Source organism: Phragmites australis, chromosome 23 (assembly GCF_958298935.1).
Source record: "Phragmites australis chromosome 23, lpPhrAust1.1, whole genome shotgun sequence".
In the NCBI taxonomy this organism is placed as follows: domain Eukaryota; kingdom Viridiplantae; phylum Streptophyta; class Magnoliopsida; order Poales; family Poaceae; genus Phragmites; species Phragmites australis.
In genome coordinates this window covers 9,489,773-9,497,778 of record NC_084943.1, presented here as the reverse complement: position 1 = coordinate 9,497,778, position 8,006 = coordinate 9,489,773, and positions in this window count along the sequence as shown.

Below are 8,006 nucleotides of genomic sequence, written 5' to 3'. Positions count from 1 at the left end.
CTCACCGAAATTGGGTTTTCGCCAGTGTCCCACGGCGAGATGCAAACACCAGCCACCTACGCACTACGAGGAACTTGGTTAGGGGTTCATAGACAGTAGGCCGCGACCGCGACAGTGTCTGATGGCGGCTAGATAAGACGGTAGCAGCACAAAAATACAGGCAGCACCTCCCCTACACTACGTGTGGTCTACCTGCAAGGAAAAAGGAGCCTAGTGCTCCTGGGATACACGGCATGATGGCTATTCCACACGCAGAGTGCATGTGCACGCCAGGGGCGAGAGTTTGATGTGGTGGCAGAAGAAAAGCAGGCTGCTACATGCTGCCGTGCGAAAAGAGGGCATAAGGATGGCGATATGCTATAAGTAGGGTGCAGGAGAGGACGGGGGTGTTCACCGAGCTTGGAGACAGTGATGGGCTAGATGGCAGCCGACGATGCGATGGTGCGGCGGCGGTGGAGCTACTCAGTCTTCGGCTCTAGTGCGCTCCTGTCGGGCTCCTGGGTGATGGAGAACGACACAGGGACGACGGGGAGCTCCGGGTACTCCTCGGCTGCTCGTGGAAGGGACGACAACGGCAAAGCTACGGTGACGGAGCAGTGCCAGCGATGTAGTTGTGGCGACGAGTTGGGGAAAAAGGAAAATGGAGGCTGGGCTGGCCTATTTATAGAGGGGGAGGGATTAATAGAGAGGCGGTGTGGTGTGTCGTGCTATCCTCGATGAGAAGGATTGTGGGGAGTTGGCATGTCAGTGCCCACCTCATTTCTCATGGTATGGCGGCTCTACGCCAACCATTGCATGCGACGAACACCAAAGTCAAGCAGTGTTAGACGGCTCGGGCGGCGTGTGTGAGAGAGCAAAGAGGGGAGAGAGAGTGAGAGAGGGGAAAGTTGAAGGCGCATTGAATGCGCCGGCCATCACGGTGGCATGGGTGGACAGCGCGATGCTGTCATGCTAGAGGAGGAGAAGGCGCGGTGGCGGGGCCCACATGTCGGCGAGGGCGAGTGGGCGTAGTTGGGTTGCCGACGCGCGGACGACTGCCTTTGCATGCATGGGCGCGCGTGAGCTAGGCTGAGGCGCACATCACAGCCTAGGCACGCTGGCGGGGAGTGGGTGAGAAGAAGGGGAAGCCGGGTCGGGTGATGGGCTGCACCCAGGGGAGAAGAGGGGTTGGCCCAAGAAGGTGAAAGAGTTTTAGCTAGGGTGAAAAAGAAAAAGGGAAAAGGAAAAGGGTTTTGGGACAATTCAAAAGACAAATCTGAATTTTGATTTTACTTTGGACTTGGCATAAATTCAAATAAGTATATTTGAATTATGAAAAGAAGGTAGGGCTCTGAAATTTAGAAGATGATTTGAATCAAAAGATTTGAATTCAAATTGGGTTTGAGCTGAAAAGATACTAAGAATATATTTGAATTTGGGAGACACTCAGATTCAAATCTCCACTCAAAGAACCGTAAGAGCAATAAACTAAATGCATATGAATCAATTCAATGCAGGGATTAATTTAGAAATAATTGTAGTGCACTTTGGAATACTTAGTCAAATTAATGCATATCCCTCATTTTTTAGGTAATTGAAGTGAGATTGACGAATATTATATAAACATAATAGTGTTTATTAGTGTCGTATAAAACGAAATGGGGCTATATGGGAATGTGCCATTTTGGGGATTCCTACCATTTCTTTAGTCGATACAAATTATGACCCGGATCTCGCTGAAGATGAACGGGGCTAAGCGATTTGCTTTGAATGTATATACACATAAGTATATATATATATTCAAATGTATCCTTGATTTTAAGTTGGTTTAATTAATTACAAAAAAAATTAAATTGGAGTGAATTTTGCTATAACCTATATGCTAAAACTCAGGATGTTACACAATGAAAAACAAAGAAAGAGGAATTATTTACAGAGTTTGGGTTGGTCGTGTGGTCTGCCTTCCAAAAAATTGGCAGCTTTCACACTTTTTCACCAGCTTGGAAGTATTTTGGAGGGTAGTTGACCAATAGAACCCTTCACAAAAAACCTTTCCAACCAAGGTGCAGTAAGCCACATGATTACCACACATGCCTCCATGGATATCGAGCAATATCTTTTTGCCATCTTCCTGAGTGACACACTTCGTCAATATTCTGTTACTCCCCTTTCGGAAGAGCTTGCCGCCTACCAAAGCGTATAGCATAGACTTACGAGCAATTTTCTGCGGCTTCCATGTCTCCCTATTGTGCATAACATCCTTCAGCGAATACGTCATTACGATAGTGATCTTGTGTGCTCAGAAATAATGTTGTAGCTTCTGGGAAGTCATCAGGATTGCATACAACAACTTCTGAACTTGTGGGTATCATAGCTTAGCATCATATAAGACTTCGCTTACATAGTAAACCAGCTTCTGGATCTTAGCCTTCTTCTCGGGGCATTCCCGCTCGATCACTAGGACCGTGATCACAACTTGTGAGGTGGCTACAATTTACAAAAAAAGTTCCTCTTTTTCACTGTCGGTGTCCATGAATTGAAGAACGTTAGGCTCCTTGGGATCCCATTCGAGGTGTCCCACATCGTGGTATGCATCCAATGGACTAGACTTGATGATACCGATGTGGATCAGTTCACCTTAGTCATCCCAGTGGTATGGCCTGGCCAACTAATTAGCCACCCCTCTAACTCTGTGGGCACCGTTAGACGGTTGAGTGGCACAAGAGGGGGCTTCTGTAGCGATGTAGTCGCCTATTAGCAGTGAAACCTCAGTGGGTGCCTGCAAGTTGGCGGGAGCTTTGTAAAGGCCTTGTAGTGAGACCCCGACTCCACACCCCAGAAGTGTGAAGCAGCACAGGAATCACAACTTGTGGGAAAAGCTGCGCAAACTCTATAGAGTATCAATCTGGTCGATCAGCCGTGCTCTCGAACAAGAGCGGACTTGGACTTCTTCAGGATTAGGTGGGATCAGGTTTTGTATGGTTGGTTGGGTAGCTGAGTAATGGAATTACCTAGTGAGTCTTGGTAGTCGGATGGAATCCGATGAGTCAATCTTTTTGTTACAGTTGTGTCTTCACACTTAGCAAATGATAGTCATGCAGTTAACCGTGTCTAACCTTGAAGGTGATATGCCCTAGAGGCAATCATAGAGATGATTGTATTACACATCTATGTTCTTGTACTACCAAATAATATGTTATTCCAAGAATGACTATCATTTACATTGATTGGTAAGTATGTGACTTGTTCATGAAACTCTTTGTTCATATCATGTTGTTATTCTTAGTCGATCCCCGATCGCATATCATTGTGATGATACATAAGACCAGCACATGTATTGATTAATGATCACATTTCATGGATCATAGGTATAGAGATACCAGGTAAATAACGTGAACATTTATGTTAGAGAATATGATGTTGGATAGGCCCACCTTGAGATACTACTGAGATTGTTATTTATGATGTGCCATCAGTTGTTATCTCAAATGGTGTACCTCCAGTTTCCTTAGACCTGAGATCGTCATTGATTCCAAGAATGTGTAGTGGCATACTTTGAGACTACCAAACGCTATTCCGTAACTGGGTAGTCATACAAGTAGTTTTCGGGTTTGTTATGAAACATGTCGTGGGGTATGAGCGATCAAGATGGAATTTGCCCCTCCTTGATAACAGGAGAAATATCTCTGGACCCCTCGAGGTAGTTGGATTAAGAAAGTGCATGGCCATGCCAATATGATTACAGAGTTAATCATGATGAATCCACTACTTGATCGAGTGAATGGTCGAGCTATCACAAGGGTGGCACGTATCTCGCCTTGAGCTTGACTGGTATCATGAGGTGAAGGGATCGGTGCATGTGTATATCAAGGTTCAGCTGATATGATATTTTATGTATACTCGAGAGTCAACATGTCCTGCTAGAGACCACTATTGATTTCGGTTTGGAAAGGATTTCCGAGTCGTAGCCGTTTATACATGAACATAACGGGTCACACCCTTAATGGGTTGGAACAAAACATGCGAATTGGATTCGTATATGAGTTTTGATTGGATTGTGATCCAAGAGAAGTTAGAGTCCTAAAGGCCTTCTAACGTGGGAGCCCATTGGCGAGCTCTATATAAGGAGAGGCGTGGGTAGGGTGTGCCAAGGTTGAGCCACTCCAAAACCCTAACTGTAACCTTCCACACGATCTCCCAAAACCCTAGCTGTGCATGCGGTGCTAGCATATCGGCGCTCGGTATTTCTACCCAGTACATGTGGATACCGTAGAGGTGCTACTACTATTGTGGCGCTGATCTTCTCGATGAGTCGAATCAGAGTGGGTTGAGAGCACGACCACCTGCTCAGGGTTGGTCGAGTAGCACGACAATCTGCTCGGGGTTGGTTGAGGAGCACGACCACCTACTTGGAGTTGGTCGAGGAGCGTGACCACCTGCGTAGGGCTGGTTGCGGATCTGATCTAGAAGCTGCTCGAGGAGTTTGATACGCACGACGTTGGATTGGTCTACTCCAACTCTTCTTCCGCTGCACTGTGCGTCAAGCTATAACGATCTATGATCTCCTACTAGCATGATTTCCTGGGTGAATGCGGTAGAAATTTTTTTGTTTTAGGCTAGCATAGCCTGCCCGTTCCCCTACAAACCTTTCCTTGACTTAAGCCCCATAGCATATTTTCCCTTCACTTGCAGAGTACATTTTTGTACTCACACCTGTTGTCCCTTCTCTTGCATTCTACCACTATTCAGAAGCTGTCAATGAAGCTGCAAACCTTGATGAAGACGACTTCGACTCGGAGTTGCTATTCTAGGCTGGAGTGTCCCCGGTTGATGCCTATGGAAGATGGAAGCCCCGCTGGTGTTGAAGATCTTTAGTTTTGTTGTGCTTTCTTTTAGACCCTCGAGTCCTTTTGTATTAATTTAATTATGTTATTGTAATTATGGCACTATGATGATACACTGATGATGTAAACGCATGTATGAAACTTGATCCTGGCATACATGTGTTGTGCCTGGTTTTGTTCCTTTAAAACTAGGTGTTACATTCCTCCCCTCGGGCTGCCTTCTCTTACTTGCGGGCGATGTCTAGGGCGAACTACTACTTCTCCTCTTCCGCGAGAGTGGCCTCTGAGGTGAGCCACAGTTTACGCTCTTCGTCGAGGGTGTCCCGAAGGTCCTCAACCTCACCCTCAGCACGCTGGCATTTGGATAGAGTCTCCTCCAGTCAAGATCAAACACCGGCAACAACCTTTTGGGCTCCATGCGCCAGAAGTAGGTTCTGTTAAAAATTAAATACATTATTCAATGCTGATAAACGATGTAAAGGAAACAAACTCGAAGTATTACCCTCGTTTGCTTGACAACAAGCTGGTCCATCAAGACAGAGGATGTGTAATTTGAAGCCATCGCTTCGGCTTTTGTCTTCTGAAGAGACTCCCTAAGCGAGAGAAGGGACTTTAAGGTGACTGGCCTTCTGAAGGGATTAGAACAGTCGAACCCTTTGGAGGCTGAAGCACTGTTGCTTGGCTAGGGGATCTCGAGCATCCCCATCAGCCCCTTGCCTTTTTTGGGCCAGACCGAAGGTGTCTCTTGCAGAGATGTACTCTCTATTACAAAAAGAACCATAAGAATCTACATGCAAAAATGAAATGACAATAAAAGGATATTACATGAGGTCTTCACTCTGCTCGAGTCATCCGAGTGCACTTCAGGGGCTTCCTCGGGGGAACCTTTGGAGGCTGTAGCAGAGGGTGTGGTTTCGACCACAACAACCCCATCGTCCAAGTCCACATCGAATAGGTGGAGGGTGTCCTACATCTCTAGGTCATCCTCGCCCATAGGAGAGACGGTGGTGAGAGGTACCTCGGCGATTGGGACCTTCACTACAACCTTCGGGCCGGAGGAGGGGGTGCTGATTTGCCCTCATCGACAGGTGGAACTAGTGCAACCAGATTTTCACCCTAGCCTTCGGCGGACGTGGCAGCCCGCCGCTTCTTGGGGGCCAAAACTTGCGCAACCACGAAGCTGCGATCGGGTACCCATAGACTAGTAGGAGAGGTAGAGGCATCATCGATGGCGACCTCTATTACCTTCCTATGCTGTGTGGTTTCCAAAGGTGCGTGGCATGGCTCGTAGCGAAGGCCACGTGCATACAAGACACGGTTAAGTCACGGGTCCTTCACTTTCTCAGTTAACTCATCATGCTGCGACCATGTGTACAGCTTGAGCAAGTCCTCTGTGGCCGCCTCGACCTCTTCAACACTCTCTAAAAATAAGGAGAGTTAACAAAAACCAAACAAGACATTGGAGGAGGTAGCGAAAGGTGTTTCCATACTTACCAGGCGCCCCTTCACACTAAATCTTGAAAACTTGATGCATGTCCGAGGACTTGGTGGGTGGCTCATCGAACTTACATGCAGAGGCGAGCGGCTAAATACCGGTCGCGCAATATTCCAAGACGAGGTCACAGGCACTGAGATGTTTTGAAATTGTTGTGATGTCCTTGACCTTCACCTCAACAGTGGAAATCATCTGCGCTGCAGGCCTCCTTTGGAAGGCAATTTCCTTGGCATTGGAAGACATATTGCAGCCTTTGGGAACGTAGTGGTAGAACTGAAGTCAGTCCAGTTGCTACTCCACCGGTTCTGGTATGCCTTCGTAGGCACCTCCCCCGCCCCATTGGGAATGAAGGACATGCTACCATATGAGGCAACACACTCCTCTCCATTCACCTATAGCTGCTTCGACTGACACAATAGCAACGAAGGCAGCTGGATCTTTGAAACACCCGAAGACTTCTGGGCGAGGGTACTGCCGGAAGGAGGAGAAGATGCACGCATCATCCAGCCCAGGGTCCAGGTGCTCCTTCTCTATTACAACAGCCCATGAGTCTTGCCTCCACAGGTGACACCAAGACCTATAGACCATCGGGCCCTCTAGAAAACCCGATGGGTCTCGCCTCCACGAGTGTCGTCAACCTTTACAGATTGCTACATCCTCAACAACATCATGGCATGTGTGGATTGGTACCAAGCTTTGGAGCTACACGACAAGATTATCTTGCAAAGCTAGGACAACACATGGTATGTGCTCCCGGAAGACAAATTTCATGGACTTTTGCAAGGACTACATCCACTTTCTCGGCTAGCAATACCACCATAGTAGAGCGGAGTACTACTTGTGGTGGTGGGACATCGTAGCACGGACTTCAAGCATTGTCAAACGTGTCCCCGCAATTTCACAATGGGCACCACGCATTGGTTCATGCTGGGCTTAAGGTTGTGTGCCTCGCCCAAGGGTGATAGCTAGTTATTTTGAATAGGTGTTACGAAGGGCATATTTTTGTTTCATATTGTGATAAATAGAAATGTATGTCTTGTTTAATATATACCTATTTCTTCCAAAATACATTGTTAGTTCTAATTTTTGGGGTTGACTTCAATTGGCCAAAGAGGGGATTGAGAGAGGGGGTATCACCCCATAGTCTAAAGATTCTTGGCTTCGGCCCCCCAAAGTCGGTCCAAAACCGCAAAGGGGTCACTGTTGGGGGAGTGGTACCACGTTGGCCCCCCTTTGTTGACTTCGGCCATATCAGCCAACCCCAAAGGCAAAGTACCAATACTAATGTCGTGATAGAAATGTTTTCATTATGCTCTACAGTGATCCGGAGGCCTAGGGATGTAAGCGATGATCCCTAAGGGAGCATATGAAGACAGGAACACCGAAGGGTGGAAGTGATGGAAAAGCCTGGAAGGCGAAGGCCGAAGGCCAGGCAAAGAGCAGAGACCGAAGCCCGAAGGATGAAGGGATACAACAAAAAGACCTTTGGTAAGAGAATGAAGGTCAACCCCATGAGGAGCCTACGGGTTAAAGAGAATCTGGTGGGAAGATGACCAGAAGGAATTTGCTAGTAGTCCTGAAGGGACACTCGATGTGGGTCCCTGGGGACACGTATCAGGCTCAATTAGGTTAGGGCTAATGTACATTGACTGTAATACCTAAGAATATTTCGGGATTATTCCTAAGGT